The sequence below is a fragment of the Thunnus maccoyii genome, chromosome 22 (assembly GCF_910596095.1).
Source record: "Thunnus maccoyii chromosome 22, fThuMac1.1, whole genome shotgun sequence".
NCBI classification, from domain to species: Eukaryota; Metazoa; Chordata; class Actinopteri; order Scombriformes; family Scombridae; genus Thunnus; species Thunnus maccoyii.
Genome location: NC_056554.1, coordinates 19,100,616 through 19,120,560, shown reverse-complemented (window position 1 = coordinate 19,120,560; position 19,945 = coordinate 19,100,616). Strand labels below are relative to the sequence as shown.

The window sequence follows — 19,945 nt, the reverse complement described above, 5'->3', positions numbered from 1 at the left end:
CTTCGAGAAGCATTTCCTGCTGGGTGATGTTCTGGGTGTGTGACACTTCATTGAACCATATATAATATGAATGAACAGTACACAGAGCCTATACTATACTGACTTTTTACTGATGATAGCATCCAACAGGACAAGGAACACTGACGGAGATCTGATCACTTGGGTGGTAAAGTCTGGTGATATTCTTTATTTTTCTTACTGTCAACAAATCCCATTAAAAAATAAAACCAGCAATCTACAATAAATTGATCCTACTAACAAGTGTAGTCTCTGTATCCAAGACCTGATATATCTCATTCATTTTTGCCACAGAGCCCCATTATTGTCCAAAAAACTATTAAAAATCTCCACAGCTGTAGTTTATTTTGACTCGAGCCCATATATGCAGTACTGCCCTGCTTACTTAGATATGCATCCAATCTGTGGCTGAAAATAGTCCCCAACAAATGCACTGTCTACTAATCTGTTTTAAAAAGATTTAAAGGTCAAATATGGTGGCATCTTGCAGAATGGACATTGCAGAAATTGAATATTATATTCATAAGTATGTTTTAATCAGTGTATAATCACCTGAAAATAAGAATCAGTGTGTGTTTGTTACCTTAGAATGAGCCCTTTATATCTACATAGGAGCAGGTCCCCTTCTACGGAGGCCGCCATGTTGCACCGCCATGTTTCTACAGTAGCCCAGAACGGACAAACCAAACACTGGCTCTAGAGAGGGTCTTTTGCATTTTTTCAAGAGTTTTGCAGCCACCGTAGACGCTTGGAAGAGCAGGGGGGACGGGACGGGTATTCAGTTGCTTGCAATCTGCAACCTCACCACTAGATGCCACTAAATCCTACACACTGCACCTTTAAATCTTCAGTAGGAACAAATTGGCTTGGGGCCAGGTGTCACAGTACTTAGAGGCAGACTAATAAATTGTTGGCTTTGGTCTTCTCTGGGGATTAGTTGACAATAAGAAAAATATAGAACATTGCCAGCCTCCTGTTTTCACTTCTTTGGAGGAGAAAACAAAGGTTAATGTCATAATTATTCACAGATCTTGTTCAACTTTGATCTACTGTACTTAATGTTGTTCCACAGCACACAGCTTCTCAATGAGATAACCAAAGTCAGATGCAGTCATTTTGGGTTTCACCTTAAAATAAGTGGTTAATAATCTTGCTACTCTGAATATCTCGTATGTTTTGTCCGATTGGACTGTGTTGTAACAGCGTCGCTGCATCTCTAGGGTTAAATGTTATCATAACCATTCAACTGATGGCTAAAACCATAAAAATAAGGCTGGTTGTTAAAAATACTTACTTTTCCTGTAAATTTTAGATCGATGGCTTGTTCTGCTTCACCTGCTTCATGACTGAACGTCACATCTGAAAGACGCTTGTTTAAGAAAACAACTGCAAAACACACAAACATGGACTCAGTTATTCCCAGCGCGATTCGGAAAGCACATCTTTTTAATATAATTACAAATTACTGTAGGGATGCCACACAAGCCCAGCGGTGGAACATGAATCACTCATTGCTTACTAGCGTGTTGCTATTAGCCTTTTGAACCTGTGGGTCAGGCGAGAGAATTGTCTGGTATACAGACACACACACTCACCAACATGTGCGCATACTGTCACACCGTCTGTTTCTTTCACACATGACTTTCGTTCTGTTTGGATAAGCCGCTTCCTCACACACGACAGAACTTGTTTACTTATGCATTCATATATTCAAAACTCCTTGTTTGTTTTCATCCGATGATGTTGTCCTGGAGGCCTGATTGTACCGGTACCTTTAAGAAGGCCTTTTCCACTCTATAATCCCGCTACATATAAACACATGTGAAAAGCCTCTTTTCACATTCGCAGTACAAAACAAATGATATGCATCTGTGTTTTTACATTCGCTGAAACTAATTAAAGAAAATTGGAAGTGAGTAGAGGCTGCCCAAAAGCTTTATAAATGTAAAGCTGTGTTTTTTCTAAATTTGAGCAGAGAAGCTGCTGCGGGACAAAATGTAAATCTGCTGTTACATTTTTAGATGAGGTCAATTTGAGGCTCTTTGACAGAATAATCAAAATTAATGCAGGGAATCATGCCAGCTCTGGTCCTTTAGGGTGAAGGACTTTTGTTTTTATTTTATTATAGTTTATACAAGCAGGGTTTTTTAAAGGAATAATGCATCAGTACATATTAGGATTGACACAGTATTTTATATGCAGCGCGAATGTCAGAGGGACACTTCTTCATGCTGCTTGCTGCAGGAGCCGCTGCTGCATAATTAAAGTCTAGCAGTGACAGAAACACCCACAGTGCTGCTCCCCTCAGCGCTGCTGGATTCATCATCCACCTCCGCTAAAGGTTAGCAAAATGATACCAAACCTGTAGTCAAAGATTCACTGATGAAGCAGCGTGTACAACATATGCTCAGAGCGCTACAGAACAGTCAGTTTACTGTATGTCACCAGAATAATCCGCTCAGTATCAACGTTGCTGTCTAATGAATCATGGGTATAAAACAGCAGAGGTGAAAGATGTGTAGTCATAATAAGGAAATGACAGTTTGCTTTTCTTTTGCATATGCCTATGTGAGGCTGCACTTGTTATTCTGATCATATAAAGTAAAACTCACCAGCAGCACTGTTGTTTGTTGTGTGTGAGTGTTTGAGAGTAAATCTGAAGTACTGTTTGTTGGCAGTTGCAGTTGGTCGTTATGGAAACGATGCGCACACAGCATCTTATCTTTTTGATAAAACTCTTATGTGGCTTTTATAAAATAGTAATGCTCCAAGGGAATGTGTAAGCTTTTATTTGTTTATTCATTGAAACATCACTGAAGTTATTTGAGTTAAACCTGCAGCATTTTGCAGAATTTCACTGATTAGCCCAAAGGAGATTTACGCATATATGTCTCCAGATAGAAAAGACTGCTTAACACTATGTATAGGATGCAACATGACTTTTTTTTTTGATTACTGTTTCGATGCTGACTCAAAAATGCCCACACGATCCACGTCTGGAGCAGAACCTTTGCAGGATAAAGCGTCTGGGAGTCTTGAGTCATCGGGTGGAAGGAGAAGCTGGGCGGTCTGCGAGATGAGTGAGTTTATGAATGAGAGAAAGTGTCAGAAACTGATGCTCACACATTGAGAGTAGGAAGAAGACGAGTGCGGCGTTATAAACGCGTCTCAGTTGCGAGCATGTGACGGGACGTTTGCAGCCACATATTTTATAGAGAAATTATTATGATGCAGTGAATAATTTCATTCAAGTGAACAAAAATTGCTTCTGCGCTCGATAAATAATTTTGCCTGTTTGCTTTTATCCACATAAGCACTCAATAACCTTCAGTTTTAGTCATTCTGTCTGCATATTTACTCAGCCTGAGTGTCATAATGTGACACAATTTCAGTCACTCGGAGAATGAGCTAATTAGGTTATTCCTTTGTTTGAATAAAATGATTTTTTGCGAGACGATCGTTTATCTACAAACGATAATTCATTTTGCCCAAAATATCCCATCACACACTAAGAACTGAGACAGAAATATGTGACTCCATGAATGAGAAGACAGAGAGACCCTGGAGTAAATATAGACTCAGTATCATCTTTGCAGTTAAGTAATATAATCCATATCAAAATATTAATATCCAGTCAGCCAAATTCATTTCAAAGGATCCTCTGAGTATCTGCTGCTGTTCAGTCTCTCAACCAATAAAGTGCAAGGACTGCCAGGTGTTTATAGATCATCCCAGAGGGGGAATGCATCATCTGTAGGGAACAACATGTTCAATGCTGCATCGCTTACGATTCCTCTTATAGGCTGACAAAATATAGATGTGTCAATACGAATATCTGCTGATAAAGCACTTTATATCGATGTTTGTATCTAATACAAACAAAGCAGGTTATGCAGCTCCTTTATATCATACAAAGTAAAACATTGAACTTGTTCCTGCTTGTTTATTACTATGGGCAATGCGGAAAAGCTGTATTTATATACATGTATGTACATGTAGCACATGACACATCATTGTGAAATAAGTTATTGTGCAATGGTAGAACAATAAAGGTTGTTTCTCAGGCTGCATAAGGGGACAAAGACCTCCACCAATCAAAGTCAGTCTGCAGCCTGAGAGGTGAAACCCAGTGGAAAACAGCAGAGAAGGACTTGCTGCCAATCTAAAGCTTAGAGTGGATATATCATGTACATTTCCAGGTCTATATTTATATTCTGTGGCTCTACTGGAATATCTTTGCATGAAGCCTCAAGGCCAGCGTCCAATGAGCCCACTCAGTTCTGACTGGCCAGCTGCCCCTCTGCAGACTTCCAGCACTACTGGAGGCTATGTAAACATACAGTAATAGTCAGATTTACCTGTGCTTTTGACTTGCAGAGAGCATTTAACATACATTCACCTCAAGGTTTGGACTTTTGACTATGTTTAACACAGACATCCGACATCATAACAGTATAAAAATAAGAGAAAATGGCAAAAGGATGACATTTAACATAGCTGTGAACTCACAGTAATAATTGAAGGCAACCCAGATGAACAATTCAGCATTTTTACCAACTGCTGTGCTAAAAAAAAAATAAGGGAAAAACACCATTTTTAAAAGTGAAGAGGATATTTCCCTCCTGTCTCCAGTGTAAATTACACCCTTGGCTTTGGGTGAATGTCTAAAAAATGTAAATATAAAAAAGTTTATGCACCTAACTTATGCCTCTTTTGGCAAAGCACAGCACAGACCTGAAAAGTTTGCCACAAAATATGGAAATGCCTGATGGAAAAGTCATTTTAAATGCAGTTTAACAGCTTCGATATATGCTCCCCCCCCCCCAAAAAAACCCTGCTGTGTCTTCTCCAGTCCAAACAAAGTCAAACAATAACATTTCATTATTCATCCCTGCACAGCGTACCATTTTCCTTGGTCAAACTGTGCTTTCTAGTACCATATTCTTCTATATTGTCTTTAGGTTAAATTATCTGGATCTTGGCCATTACTTATTCCCCCCCGCAGGTAGGAAAAAGGAGAAGAGCTGTTAAAAAGTTTAGCTTTAACAAGGATGCCCTGTCCTTGACTGTCACCGTAAAGTGATCGTTCCACTTTCTTCTCCCTCTAATTAGTCTGAGTGTTCTTCTTCAGCTCTGGACATGGAAGAAAATTTATCTCTCCACTTGTCACAGTGTACTAGTTGTTAGTGGGGAACAGGGACATGCGGAGGGTGTCCATTTATATACTTAATGGATAAATGTGCATTACTGCTTCACCCGTATTATTTTAAATACAGTATGACTGTCATATGGAAACCTTGGGACCTCATTTTGGTTGATCTTATGTTTAATTCAGTATTTTTCTGAACTTCTGCCGCATTTTCTCTCCATTCGGGATAAATTAAAGATAGAGAGTATATATTACGGATGATATATAGAGTAGAATCAGGTAAATGCAGTGTAAGTGCAAGTGGGACCTCTGCTGCACTGGAAGAAATGATATTTCTGCAACTTCTTCATCTGTATATTGAGAGGCTATTTGTAGGCAATGCAGTTCCTCAGAGCCGAATATATCTGAGAGGGTCATGCTCACTTTTTTTCTTAAGTGAGACCCAAATGAGCATCGTCTCGCACCCTGGGACATACAGCTCATTAAAGGGGACAGCATATGATAAGCAATTGTCACAGGACTTATTAAAAAAATAAGTACAGTGTAACTCTTGTCCCATTTTTTTATGCTGTTTTTTTATCAGAAAAGATGGAGTGGTGGTGGAAAGAGCACTGATTAGTGTACTGAAATGAATTAATTGAAAGTTCACGAAGCGTAGAAAATACAAAAGACAGAATCAGTGAGGAGAAAAAGCTACAGTGGAGTTAAAACTTACAGCATGTAGGGAGAATTTATAGATGGTTCTTACTCTTAGTGAAAAGTCAATCTCAACTTTTACTCGGGTATTTTTGACCCATGATTCTTTCTGTGTCAGTAAGTTATTGGCATTGCCATTATTTAAGTAGATAGCCGTTCTTAAAGTCTTGTACTTTACTGGCTGTTTGCAATGTTTCCACAAGACCATCTCTCTTTCTAGTGCCCATCACCGTTATGGCACGATTCATAATGTTTCTGGAATGCTACAAATAGTTTTGGTATGCAACACATAGCTTCTAGTGTGCATTTGACAATTACTACTAAGAACCAGATAGTTTCTAATGAACACTAGATACTTTTGGTATGCGGCCAAGTTTCTTTTCTGTTGTTCACATAGATTTGTTTGTTTCTGCTGCACAGTTGACAGTTTTCAGTGGAAACCAGAAACATTTTTGATGGGACCAGATACTTTGTTTCACACCATATGCAGCAGTTTTGAATTCACACCAGATAGCTTTTGTATGCATTACTCTATTTTGCTGTAGGTAGTTCCTAGTATGCACCAAATACCCTCTAGTGTGCACCAGTGAGTTTCTACTGTATAGCACATAGTTTTTAGTTTGTATTTGATGGTATGCATCAGATATGTTTTGGTAAGCATTAGATAGTTAGATAATACATGCAGAAATCTGTTGTGTGAGGCACCTGGTGGCCTGTGCATTACTGCACCAACATTGAGCTGCAGTGTCTCCAGTTCGCACCAGCTGACAACTTTTACGTTCAGCTTTCTAATAAAAAGGCATAAAACACAATGACAGAAAAGTCACTTTTTCAGCTCCAAACAAAGGAAGTTCTCCTTTGACAGAGATATGATATGAGGAATGATATCAAATTGATATCAGTACAACAAGCAATCAGTGAAACAATTCCTGTGTTGCACTGCATTGTGGCAGTGCAACACTGCTTCCTATCACTGAGGCTGCTCTTTTTTTCTTTTTTTTGCTGGCTTCATTGACCAGCAGGTCAGTTTAATTTATTGTTCCATCAAGTCACAGATTAGCCTGCAATGCCGCCAATGAAACAGTGTGTTGAGGCCTCCTCATTGTGCATGCTGTGTGTATTTCTATGTGTACCACACAGCGCCTGCAATGTGGAGGCTGAGACATGCAGAGACGTCTCCACACACACACACACACACACACACACACATACATACATCTGCCACATGTATGTTATGCTTTCAGGCGCAAAAAAAATTAGAGACTGTGGTAATTAGTTGCACACATACTGTATTTACATGCATCTGCAGACACACACTTGCAATGATCTGATAACATTTGGTCCACAACAGCATCGTTTTACATAAAGAACTGTTCATACACATATAAAATCCCAAAGGCACACACAGTAATAAGCCCCCTACAGATTGTCATGTTGACTGAATACAGAGCATCAGCAGCTTCACATGACTTCCCCAGTGAGTCAAGTGACTTTTACTTTGTCTATAGGTCACCGTTCTGTTCCTCTCCACATGCAATCTATTTATACAAGTGGGTGGTCACAGTGACAGGCCCGTTCCTCTGTGGCAATGCAGAAAACTGAAGCTATGTGGTGGTGACGCTTATTATCTACCGCAGCACTTCTGCATTGCGGTGACACCATGGAGCTTCTAGCAGCATAATGACCTGTGTAAGATCCCAGTTAGTGCTACACAGATGACAAGCTATACAAAGCTAACGTTCTGTTGAGGTTAATGAAGGAAAAAAAAAAACAACAACACATCATCCTATGTAGCGTAAACTTCAAATTATGCTTCCAATTTGATGCCTGAACCCACTGCATGGGTTGTTAATGCAGCCCGCCATAAAATTCGCCAACTCATCTGTAAACTATTGCTTGATGTCACATTTAGGGAACAACTTGCCATTCTGCAAAAATGTTTCTTTTCCCAATTAGCTCAAATGCTAATGTAGCATTCCCTCTGATGAAGGTGAGTGCTTCGCCTCAGCGGCCGCCGTGCATAACCTTCCCAGTTTTTCTAATTTTACCTCCATGTCTGCCATCCTTAGTTCCACTTGCACAGCCAACCCTGGCCGTTCAATCAGGTGGATGCTAATTAGCTTAGTGTTGGGCTAGCCAATCCCACGGGGAGGGCGACAGGGTAATTAGCTCGTGGCTAATAGGCGTAGCAATGGCCCCGGGGAGGCAGAGTGGAGACCTGCGGTCGGTTACAGACAGTTGTGTGTCTCCCGTGGCTCTTGCTATGATATTGTCAGAGTATATGAGAGGATGTATTAAAGAAAAAGGGGCGGCAGGAGGGAGGAAATAGAGAGGAGAGTAGAGGATAAGAGCTGGAAGGAATGGGGAGATTGAAAGATAGAAAAAAAACAGTTAAAAGGAAAAGTTAGAAGGAGGATTCGGTGCAGATAGACGGGATAATGAGGGAGTAGCCGCTTCTCAACTTGAAGATTCTGGTTCAAGTTCAAATGCTGAAGAATTTGCCTTGATAAAGTGTCCATAAGCAAGATCAACTCACAACAGGCTTGCTGCTGTGTAGCTGCAGATATTAAGAAAGGAAGCATATTTCCCTGCAGGGATACATAAACTTATATGAAAATCTTCAAAATTAGCCTCATAATTGGGTTGCCTGTTGACTCCTCCAACTCTGACAGCAGAGCATGTCTGTGGGCCTCCAGAGTTAAAGAAAACTTTTTTAATAAAACTGCACATGCTTCACGTTGCTGGTTTTAATGTAACAGCTAGAGGTACAGCGGGTACGTCTCCTGAAAGCAAAACCTGCTGAGAGTCGCTAGCTAAAAATCTAATAGGAGGAACACGATGTGCTCGGTGCATGTTGTTATATTTTAGTGTTCACAGTGGTTTCCAGTAGGATGATGTCACTCTCAAGACATTGAAAGCCTTACTTTCCCAAACTCAATGGAGAATTCAACATGCCATCCAAATGACTGATCTCTAGTCTGAATAGGATTCATTTTTGCAATTAAATAGACAGTTTTGGAGGTTTGCAAAGGGAATGAAAGCATGTGGGCGGGAAAATGTATAGCTTGGTATGATAAGAGGACTGATAAAAGCTACTGATGAGTAGGAAGAAGCTGTTAGAGAGGGAAAGGCGTTGCTAAAGTGGCAGCCAGGCTGATTTTGTGTCCATGAAAAGCAAACTGACATAATGTATTCTGCATGGAGGACTGACATATTGGTGGATGACACTCTCAGTATTTTTACATTTATCAGAAATCATTTTGATGTTTCTTCTTGTAATACACCACACACACACAAATATCCATCGAATACTCTTTGGAGAGACCAAAGGTTGTTCATTCTGTGCCTGAACCTGAAACAAACCTCATCCATTTAATCTTGTTATGTCTGGCAGTTCTCAGGTGTGTTGTCATGTTACTTGTACAGAGAGAGAGAGGAAGCGAGGTAGAGATAAGTAAGAGAGAGAGAGAGAAGAGAAGAGAAAACAGGTTGGGGACTCACTCACTTAGTCATTTTAGCTCGGGGCAATCCAAACTTGGCCTTTTGTAACGAGTTCACACACATCTCTCGCCTACACACTCACTGCCTACAGGCATGCACGTACACATAAACACACACATCAAAACACACATTAAAAAAACGCAAATGCAAATGTGCATTTGTGCCCAAGACACACACACACACACACACACACACATTCATTATTCAGAAAAGGCTGATCCAGGTTGTGGAAATACTCTTGCACCGGTCCAACCCACGCTCCATTTAACATATCTGAATGAGTTACTGGTTGTGTAAATGGACATCGAAGTCACCTTTTAAACAGACTGTGGACAATGTTTCACAGAGGGGGGGATGCACTACATTACACACAGCTCCGCCGCCTGTTAGACTTCATTAGAAGTACACCCCAAAATCAGACATCATGTCAGCTCTTGTTCCGTGTTCCTGCGTCTTTTAAAATATGACTTTAAAGGCGTCGGTGTGCTTTAACTGAAGTGCTTGTCGGATGGTCAAACAGCATCTGAAAATCCCTCCTCTTACTCCTTTCTGACATCATAATGTGTCTGACATTTCCTGTTACTTTCCAAAAAGGACTTTACATTGAGATTGGCCAGATGTGCAGAGGTTGGGAAAGAAGCCAGGATTTTTCATTTTTCACACTATTACCTCTGTCATTTTTCATGTGTATGTGTGCACAATACCAGGAATGCCTTAAAGGACAAACTGTCTGAAAGTGTACGCCGTTATCCCCAGTTGAACTCACGCCTCTGTGCGACAGCAGGCTTTTCACCCTGCCTTCGAGTGTGGCCCTTTTCAGAACAGTTATAAGCACTTTTGCGCTAAGATGTGGTAGGATAACTCATACAGACCAGCTCTTTTTCCTGCCATGGTGACAATTTAATGAATTTCACTTTTTAATAGGATTATAAATGTGTGTAAAGTAGAAAATGTATATCATGCAAATACAAGACAGTTCCTGATGCATATCCTTAATTAAAACATATGCTTATGTTCACTTTTTTGTTTTTCCTGCAGTCAAAAGGCATTGAGCAATGCAACCGGAGCTTGAAAACTTGATTATAAATAATTGCTGTTCTGATGGTAATTCATCTAATTAATTCATGTATATGCTGCTTTTCATTCAAATAATGATTTGCAGCTTTGTAGAGCAGTTGGAGTGTTTCTAATCAGCTTCATTATTTCTTTTTAAGAGCCAATTAAGAACCACATCTTGCAGTTCTTCCACATTGGCTTCATTATTCATCCATTTCATATTGTATATATTATCTCACTGCGTTTCATTGCTTTTCAAATTTGTATGTTTATAATTTGGAAACTCGTGATGACAGTGCAGCTTTTACGAAGCTCGGAGAAACAACAGTCTGAATTTCTTTCTTCTGTTGTCAACTCAGTGCTACAAATTAGACGTTTCAGTTTGACTGTTGGTGGCTGATTTCAACCCGTTCTCATCCCAGGTCGTCAAATACTGACGCTTTGTCACGCCCCTCTGGTGTCTCATGCAGATGCACAAGGCACCCTTTGGCGTATATATATAGTATATAAGTATATATATAATTCAACTAAACCCAATGTAGACCTACTCATGGCAGTATTACATGCTCAGAGCAGCTGGTGTGGTCTGATTAGGTTTAGGCACAAAAAACACTTGGTTAAGTTTAGGGAAAGATCATGGTTTGGGTTAAAATGTCATCATGGCAACAGTAAACACTAATGCTGTGTCTCAAATCACATACTCCTGTACGTACACTTAACATTTTGAGTGCATAAGTGCGTTCACACTGAGAAGTATGGGAAATGCAGTGCACTGTGAGTACCTGGATGATGCACTCAAAACAGTCAAAAAGTTGAATGTCGAACTATGGACACTTCTCGCCCTCAATGGTCACCATCTTGGCTACGTAGCGGAAGGGGGGGGACCACTTTTCAAACTGGAAATGGCGGCCGTGTACGTTGTAACTACGGTGAACATCGCCACATTATACAAATGTAAGTTATACATGCGTTTTTTAGCACCAAGCACCACTATACTGTTGTCGGATATAAGCCATCAGTATGTTTTTTGGGTTAATTTAGCAGTCTGTAATGATTTGGTGTGAACGATAACGCTAGCTAATGCTAACGCTAGCTAATGCTAACACTAGCTAATGCTGATTTGTGATCGTCATTTCCGGTAAGTGCACAACGGCTGTGTTTGATTTGAGACAACACTAACTTACCCTGTCAAAATCTGCGCACTACGCCAGTAATATATAGTCTACAGAGTGTACTACATGAAAGTGTACTAACAGAAGTATGTGATTTGAGACACAATTATCCCGAGTCGCGGTTGGAAACATGACACTCACAGTTGGAAGTGGGAGGCAAACAGTGGTCTACTGCAGCAAAGTCCAATTTTTGCCACCTAACTGTCTAGCCATCCACCCACCTTGCCTCCTCCTAATAGGGAAAATGCCACCTTATATAGACTTCATCGGTCTCATGGCGTCTAATAATGACATGGATGGGGTGATATTGAAGTTAGTTGGAAGCATCTCATACAGATGCTAAAGGGTGATTTGTGCGTCGGTATCAGACGCCGAGGTGCATGGCAAAGCGTCGGTATTTGACGCCCTAGGAATGAGAACATGCTGCTGATTTCGTCTAACCTCGCTATAGTCAGACTGCACACGTTTCTGTCTGTGGATGGCCCAGTGGGAAATTAAGTCACGACCCCGGCTACGTTCTTGTTGCGACCTTCTGTTTGAAGCCGCAAAGTACCACAGAGACTGAACTGAGTGTCCCCCTCCTCTCACCTGTGACTCCATCTCTTCCTCTTTGTTAGCTGAGAATGTAGAGAGAGAAAAATAATGAAGGGTACGGCAAAGGAGGAGAGGGCAGCGTCTTTTGATCTCAGTCTGAAGAAACGAGAAAAGGTGAAAGTCAAAGTGACAGAAATAGGAGAGAGAGAGAGCCCTAAACTCTGCTCATCCTCCTGGGTAAAATCAAAAAAGGTAGTCTGGACTGTGGATCAGTTTTGTGTTGAATTACTTCTGTAATTTATGTGTTCCTTCTTTCAACCTTCCATTACGTGCAATTTCTTCTCATTTGTCTGATTTTGTCAAACTTTTTTAGGGGGTTTTGGCTAAGGTTGCTATGGCCTGGTATGAGTGAGAGGTAGGATTTGGTTCCAACAAACTGCTGGATCCATTCTGGGCCCAGTTTCAAGATGGTAACTGTATTTTTAAGCTGTCAGTGTATCTCCTCTTTCTTTTATTACCAAAAAAAAATCAATATACAGGTTCAGGAAGTCATTCAGCTAAATAGCTGTGGTTGTGGTTTGTAAGAGTTTTTTCCCCCCGTTGACCAAAGAAATACAGTGTGTTGGTTTAAGAGTTGTTATTTCCTTTTTCATGGATGTGGCAAGGTAGCTATATAGAAAAATGATGTCCCCAATCTTAATCCTGCCTTTAAAGCTCTAATTAGTCAACTGTTCAGAGACCTGGAACCAAATTACCAAATGAAACTCCTCCTGTTCAAATAACGTTTCACTTGTGTTTGCTGCTCCATCGACACAGGGATCGCCGCTAGAATTTAAGATAAATGTCTGTGGGTACGAGGTAAACATTTAATATAGATTATATGGATTTCGTTAGCTGTTCCCTCTCTTTCTTTGTGCTGTATTGTACTCTCAGACTCTCAGAAGACGCTTCCAGAAGAATACTCTTATCAGCGCCGCGCTGTAGCTGACGAGACTGTTTCTGTCTCCGTTCGCTCCGACACATAGAGGCCAGTTTGAAATTAACTTAATAACACAATTGCCATTCAGACACATTTCACTTCATTGTTACTATGCAACACAGCTAAACTGAATACAGCATTATGTCATGGTCATTGTAATCTGCACAGACTGTAGCCTGCATTATCTGAAGGATAAAGCTGGTATTATTCTATATTTTTTTCCTATATTGTCAACAAATCCAATGAAAAGATAAAAAACTAACAATGCCTTAGTCTGTTTCTCAATACTGTCTGACTGTCACTCAGCCTCAAGCCTGTTTGTCTCTACTGAAGATGTAAGTCTTGTATCTCCTCTCTCCTTTTTTTTTTTTTTAAAAAAAAGGTGTTTAATATATGGATTCATTGGTGTTTTTTGTCATTTCAGTGCATTTCTTGCCTTATTCTTCATGCTAATTGCATTCTACTGAGTCTAGCCAAGATCTCTTTATGACAGTGTCCTCCATGTAATCACAACATCTTTGCTTTGAGTCTGACCCCGTGACCTCCGCCATGCGTCAGCCCCCCTCCTCCTCTGCTCCCTGTCTTTCATCACTGCTAAATAGTAAATAAAGCATGTCATGGTCTTTTAATTCATACACAAAGTGACATGTGGGAAGCAACATGTTGCCTTGATTTTTCCCACCTCCATCTCTCTTCACGTCTGTTCACTATTCATGTTTCGCATCTTCCATGTTTGCTTCGACATTTCTCTCTCTCTCTCACACATACAGGCGCACGCTGTGATACTTAATTGAGGATGTCAGAAATGTAGACGGAGCTACAACAATGTGTTGCATCTGTCTGTCTCTCTGACCACACACACACCTTCTCCTCCTTCTGTTGTGGACATTTTCTGTATCTCCCAAACTTCCTGCATGTCTCCATATTTATCTCAGTGGTCCGTTTTCCTTCTGTCTGCCTCTTGTCTCCCTCTTAGACTCTCATTAGATTTGAAAACCCCCCCTAATGAAAACCAAACAGGAAGGAAAACACCTCCCCTCTCTTTCCTCCAGCCTCCATTTTCTCTGTCTCTCTTTCTTTCATTCCTCACCTCATCCATTTATTTCTCTCATCTCCCTGTCTCCCACCTACGCCCCTCTCAGCTTTTCTTTTTTCACAGCGAGATCCACCATTTGGGGAAGAGGAGGAGGAGGAGGAGGGGGGGGGGGGGGAGAGAGAGAGATACAAAACAAAATAGAAAGCACCTGCTCTTACAAAATGGCTGCAGACGTGATGGTGGAAAGTCATTTTTGGAAATGCAGGTGACATCTAACATCAGGATGTAAAATTGCTGCATTTTAGAGGCAGTTGTAATCAGAGTGGAGACATCTGTTTAGACTGTTGAGTTGTGAATGAAAATTATGTTCTCTCCTCTTCTTCCTCCGTCCCTCTTGCTGTTTCTTTGGCTTTTTCCTCCTTCCTGCATCTCATCATTTTTCCTCTCTTATTTCCTCCTCTCCCCCCCTCACTCCGTCTCTCTCTCTCTCTTTCTCTCTGCGGCAATGAATACTGAATCAGCCAGAGACAGACGGTGCGTGGGGTCTCCCCGGAGGAGGGATATAAAAAAATGCACACATACAAAAACATCCATGCACGCAGACATATGCCTTAGCAAGAAACCCTCTGTTTCCGACTATATGAATGTACACATGCACACACGGGGGGGGGGGGGGGGGGGGGGGGGGGAACGCACGTTTGGGATGATTTTCTTGCTGATAGATTCTGACAGTGTAATTTTCCTTATCGGTAATCTGCAGTCACTGAGTCTCAAATAGCTTCTTCAAACATGAGTGAAGCCACTAGGAAGCTCTGCCGAGGAGATTAATGGAAACCACACACACATTTTTAAAAAAGGAAACACATATATTGTACTACACACACATGAGAAGACACACACATGCAGGCACATGCAGTTATGAAAGCATTTCAACGACCAGACGAATAGACTTTTTTTGTATGATCTTCATGTTATCCAGGAAACAATAATCAAACACCTCTTCCTCTTTTATTTTGGTGACTTGCTCCATCTTTGTCTCCCTTCTTCTCCATGTGTTCTTTCGTCTTTAGCTCCCCGTCCGTCATACTGACCGTCTTTTCCTCCCTTTTCTGCGGCTTCACATTAATTTTGATTACCGTTAACCTCCGCATGTGTTAGTGTGTAATCTTCTTCACTGGGCGCTGAGCCCTCATGCCACCAGATTAAAAGTGTCCACTTGGCAAAGAAGCAGTTACTGACGTTGCATAACATGACTATAATGCATTACATAACAACAATAATGCATTACATAACAATTAATATACTGTAAATACACGTACAGAGTCGTATGAACGTTGATGGATGGATTTATCTGCTTTATGTCACAGTGAGTAAATGTACAAAAACTATAATCTTCTCACATATCTAAAACAAATACATCTTTAGAGTTCAATAACGTTCATGTAATAGCTCGCAAGAGGCAGAACGGGCTGATGAGTGGTGAGATCTTTTTGTCAATGTCTATTTTCAAGGTCAAAACTGAACTTTCCATCTCAAAGCCTGTCGTATTTCAAGGGTTTTTCCAAATGAAATTGAGGAATGCAGTCTTATTTTGCCTGAATTTGGAAGGTGCAACCCATGAATCCTTTCTGGCCTTATAATTCACTCTGCGACGGTCAGCTTTCTGGCGCCCTCATCAACTTGTTATGTGAGTGAAGATCACATTGACCACATTATAAATTGCTTTCAGGTCTCTAGTAGAGATATTCCCTTAATTAGACCAAAGAAACATTCATGTCAAGTTGAAAATAGATATATAAGAGCCTTCCTAGACATGTTAGCTGCAGGTTAATTTATACACATATACTGTATATATGGATGTCCAGTACTTACCAGTAGCCTGGAATCCATTTTTGTTGGTATTTATGCTTTGTTGGTTGTCTTGGGGCAACATCCTGGTGATAAAATTGGAAATAGACCCGAACACAACATTTGTTTTAGTGTGTGTGAGACTGGATGGTTTTACTTGTAGAGGAGACACTTGTTTAACCTGACCTTCAGATACTTAAGACCCTCCTTAATGGAACACATCCTCTGGCAAATCCAGCCCCTGAACTGGAGCACAGACACACTGGGACACGGTATTTGTGTGATATTCACACACATACTGTCATCCTCATTGAAACTTTATATAAATTTGGGTCAAAACCTTTTCTTTTCTGATGTTTTAAGACCATGTGTGGAGCCTTATTTCCATGTGACCTGCTCTGTTTTAAGCCACATCAGGAACTGAACAGAGCCTTGTCTTTATATACCAGCTGTAAGATTTCAATACTGTTTCCAAATCTGTCAATTTAATTATCTCTTCAGTGCAAAAATCCTGTTTTAATTACTGTATGTTATTAATGTAAGCCCCGTTGGTTTATCGCTTGTTTTGTTTTCATGCTGCATTCTGTTGAATATCCTCTGAAATTATCCAACTATTATTGGTGTGATGGCGTCACCCAAAAAGCACAAATGAGTCAGAAAGGGTCAAAGAAAATCTAAAGAGACAGTTACGACTAATTCAAGTCATCACAAAGTCCTTATTAACTTTAACACAATTAGCTCCGGAGTGCAGCGTGTGAACCCTTCTTCTTCTGTGCCAGCGTGTGTTTTAGCGATTGGCAGACGACCCACCGCGTTACACCTACAAAACCTCCAAAACTGTTTTGCACGTTTTGACTCAATCGTCATATCTTCAGAGCAAGAAGCAGTTTGGATAGACAAGATATTTGTGTGAAGATTAAATAGGGTAAGACAAGATTTGGCATGCTAACATATTAGATAAAATGTTGTTTTGGACGTGATGGTTCGGATCCTTCTTGGGAAGAACGACAAGCCACAGTAGAGATATAATAATGGAGATGGGAACTATGTGATATGTGGTTATTGCTGAGGCTGTGCATTGATGATAAGATGTGAAATGGATGACTCAGCACATAAAAACCACATGTCATACATTCCTTGAAATAAGCCTTATGTGTATTATTTACTATTATGATTGCAAGACTCGACAAAAAAAAAAAAAAAAAAAAGGATGAATCACTGCTCCAACTCAATGTTTTCTTGCTCGCTCAGGAAAGCGGAGAAGGTGACAACGGGAAGATGCAGAGAAAAAGGACAGGCAATGCGGCGGAGAAATGACAGGGCAATTTTTAGAAGGGAGGGGGGGAGGAGGAGAGAGAGAGAGAGATATAGGGACTTCATAGGAAAGACGGAGAGGAAAAAAAGGAGTGAATGGACCAAACGGAGCGAGAACGGCCCCGGGGGGGGGGAAGATTTAGGAGCAGTGAAGAGATTAATGGCGGAAAAGTGGAGTGCCAGAAATTAAAAAACTTGGAGAATGAGAAGGAGGAGGCAGACAGATTTAGAGGTGTCAACTGTAAGAGAAAGTGACACACAAATAATAAAGGGATTAACGGATGGGATGAGGGACTGAAGTGCAGCGAAGTAAGAGGAAGGAGAGCAGGTGGAGGAGATGAAAGGGAGTGATTTAAAGTTGTTTTTTCAGACTTTTACAGCCCACCTTCGTACCCAAAAAACCCCCAGATACATGCACTTCCTGTGGTCTGGGCTGCTTCTGGTTTATTCTCCTCTACTGCCAGGAATGTAGAAAGAGAGATGAAGGTAGGAGAGACTCAGAAAAAACAGGTAAATATAGATTATAAAGGAGGGATCCATACAGCACATCTACAGTATATCCATACAGAAAGATAACTACATGCTAGAAGTAACGGTTGAAGCAAATGCAAAGAGAGAGAGTTAATTTCCTTCTTCAACTCCGGAGGGAATGAAAGAGAGCAAGTGAAGTCGATAGGGGTGAAATGCAATAGACCAAAAAAAAAGAAAAAATACAGAATACATTAAAAGTGCAGTGGAAGAGGAAGAGGAATGGAAAGGATTAACTCAAATATTGGATTGTGATCTAGTGGTCTAGACAAATAACTCACTAAAGTCAGCAAGATTTTTTTTTTTTTCCCATTTCCAAGATTAATATCTTTATTTCTTGCATGACCTTTCTCTAATATCTTCCGCTCTGTCACTTTTTTTTTTTTTTAACTCTCTAACCCTGCCTCTATACTTCATTTTCTGCTTTATTAGATATGGCACGATGTAGGCAATGATTGAGGAGAGAGAGAGGAAAAGACGCAGGAAGAGGATTGTTTTATATCCTTTTGTGCCTTGATGTGTCCTTGTTGTAGCAGAAAGAGGCGGATAAAAGAGGAATCAGCTAGTCGAGACACAGGTATCGGATGGGGGAATCTCTTTATTACATTACAGAACGTGACATACCTTTTTAAACTGAAAACAGGCTGTATGTGTTCATGTTGCGTGACAAGTTTCATCCTGTTTGCCAGACTCCTTGGCACCGTAAAGTCTAAAAAAGAATGGTGGGACATTTCGCAATTTCACTTATCTTGGACTTTAACCAAATTTGAGTGGGCGTCTCTGCACTATGTATGTGTGTGGGGGGGGTACCTCGCTCCTTTTCCCCCCCAATATCCCAGATGTTTCCTGTTTTTTTGGTGGGCTCACATGTTCGGCATCGGTTCAGATGATCTGGCTCTCACTCCCAACATCCTCTTGCTACTGTTGCTGCAGTGGTGGTAGTGCAGTTGTGTCATTAAAGTTTAATTGGACTGCAGCTCTTTTCAATCCGATCTTTCTTCGTCTGTATTTACAGGTATTATGCAGAGTTTTTTCCCTCGAGGAAGTTTTGTCCTCCTCCTCCTCTTCCTCACTTGTGCCAGTTCATGTCCCAACACTTGTCTCTTGAATCGATGTGCTGTTGTTTTTACACATTTTCTGTCATGTCCACCTTTGGAAACTAAGTTCAAACATTAAACCGTTAACAATACCTGAAAAAAAAAGCAACAAACCAACTGAAATTACATCATCAAGAACATGAACTGCATGTTTCTCATGAGTTACCCATCACTTATTCATCTTTTCACAAAAATCTCTCCATCTTCTACTTCACATGTTGTTTAGATCATGCTAACCTAAATGTTGACAGCACTGCCATGATCAGAAGGGCCCATGAATCTGATTCACTGTAGCATTTTAATCACCCTGTCTGCATGGTCAAAATGTAGGACGTCTATGCTGATGCTGTTCAGATCAATCAACCGCCACTATGTGCGGTGCTCACACAGGCAACCTGAATCAGTTTTATACATTGACATTTACTATTAAATTTCATCCAACAAGATGGCAAAATGTTAACCAATGTTCACTTTGTGCAATTTATTTTTTTGAAGGGAAAGCAAAAAAGGGCACGGACCTGCAGAGAGCTGGAAAGACGTGTGTTTAGTTCAATTTATTGATAACACAACACAGTATCGGTAAAGACTACAGTCGTGAGCTCACTAGAGTTTGGCATGAATCTTTTGACAGGAGTCACACAGGAAACCGAATCTCTGAACTGCTCAAACTGACCAAAATGTGTACTATGTCAGAAACCCCTTTGATAGTTCAACATTTGATTGCTAATCAATCAGACAACACAACCGTGTACCAAGTGACCGTCTAACTGCAGCCAATCTGGTAGAAATTCTGCCCAATTCTAAATTTAGTTGGCGGTGACCACTTCAGGGTTTAAACCCAGTTTAATCTATTCAGTATCTGGCCAGCTTTACTTCTGCCATCTCGGCAATGCCTCCATGCCACCCCAGAGCGGCCACTAATCCGGCCTTTACTGCCATTTAGAGAAACCAGCCCATTGGCTGGCATGCTACCTATGTATACACCGACTCTTCATGGCTTCTGAGCACAACTGTTTC

At 40.7% G+C, this 19,945-nt stretch overlaps 1 protein-coding gene across 5 annotated transcripts in view; it reads left to right on the top strand.

The window, feature by feature from the left end:
• Positions 1-19,945, top strand: part of htr2cl1 (5-hydroxytryptamine (serotonin) receptor 2C, G protein-coupled-like 1) — a 131,298-nt gene that overhangs the window by 17,792 nt on the left and 93,561 nt on the right. Inside the window, exon 1 of one of the 5 annotated variants that reach the window (XM_042400934.1) lies at positions 3,027-3,098. The exons of the other annotated variants lie outside the window; for them this stretch is intronic. The gene's annotated coding sequence lies outside the window, so the exon portion shown is untranslated. Of the gene's footprint in view, positions 1-3,026; positions 3,099-19,945 lie in introns of those variants that run through there. 5 annotated transcript variants of the gene reach the window in all.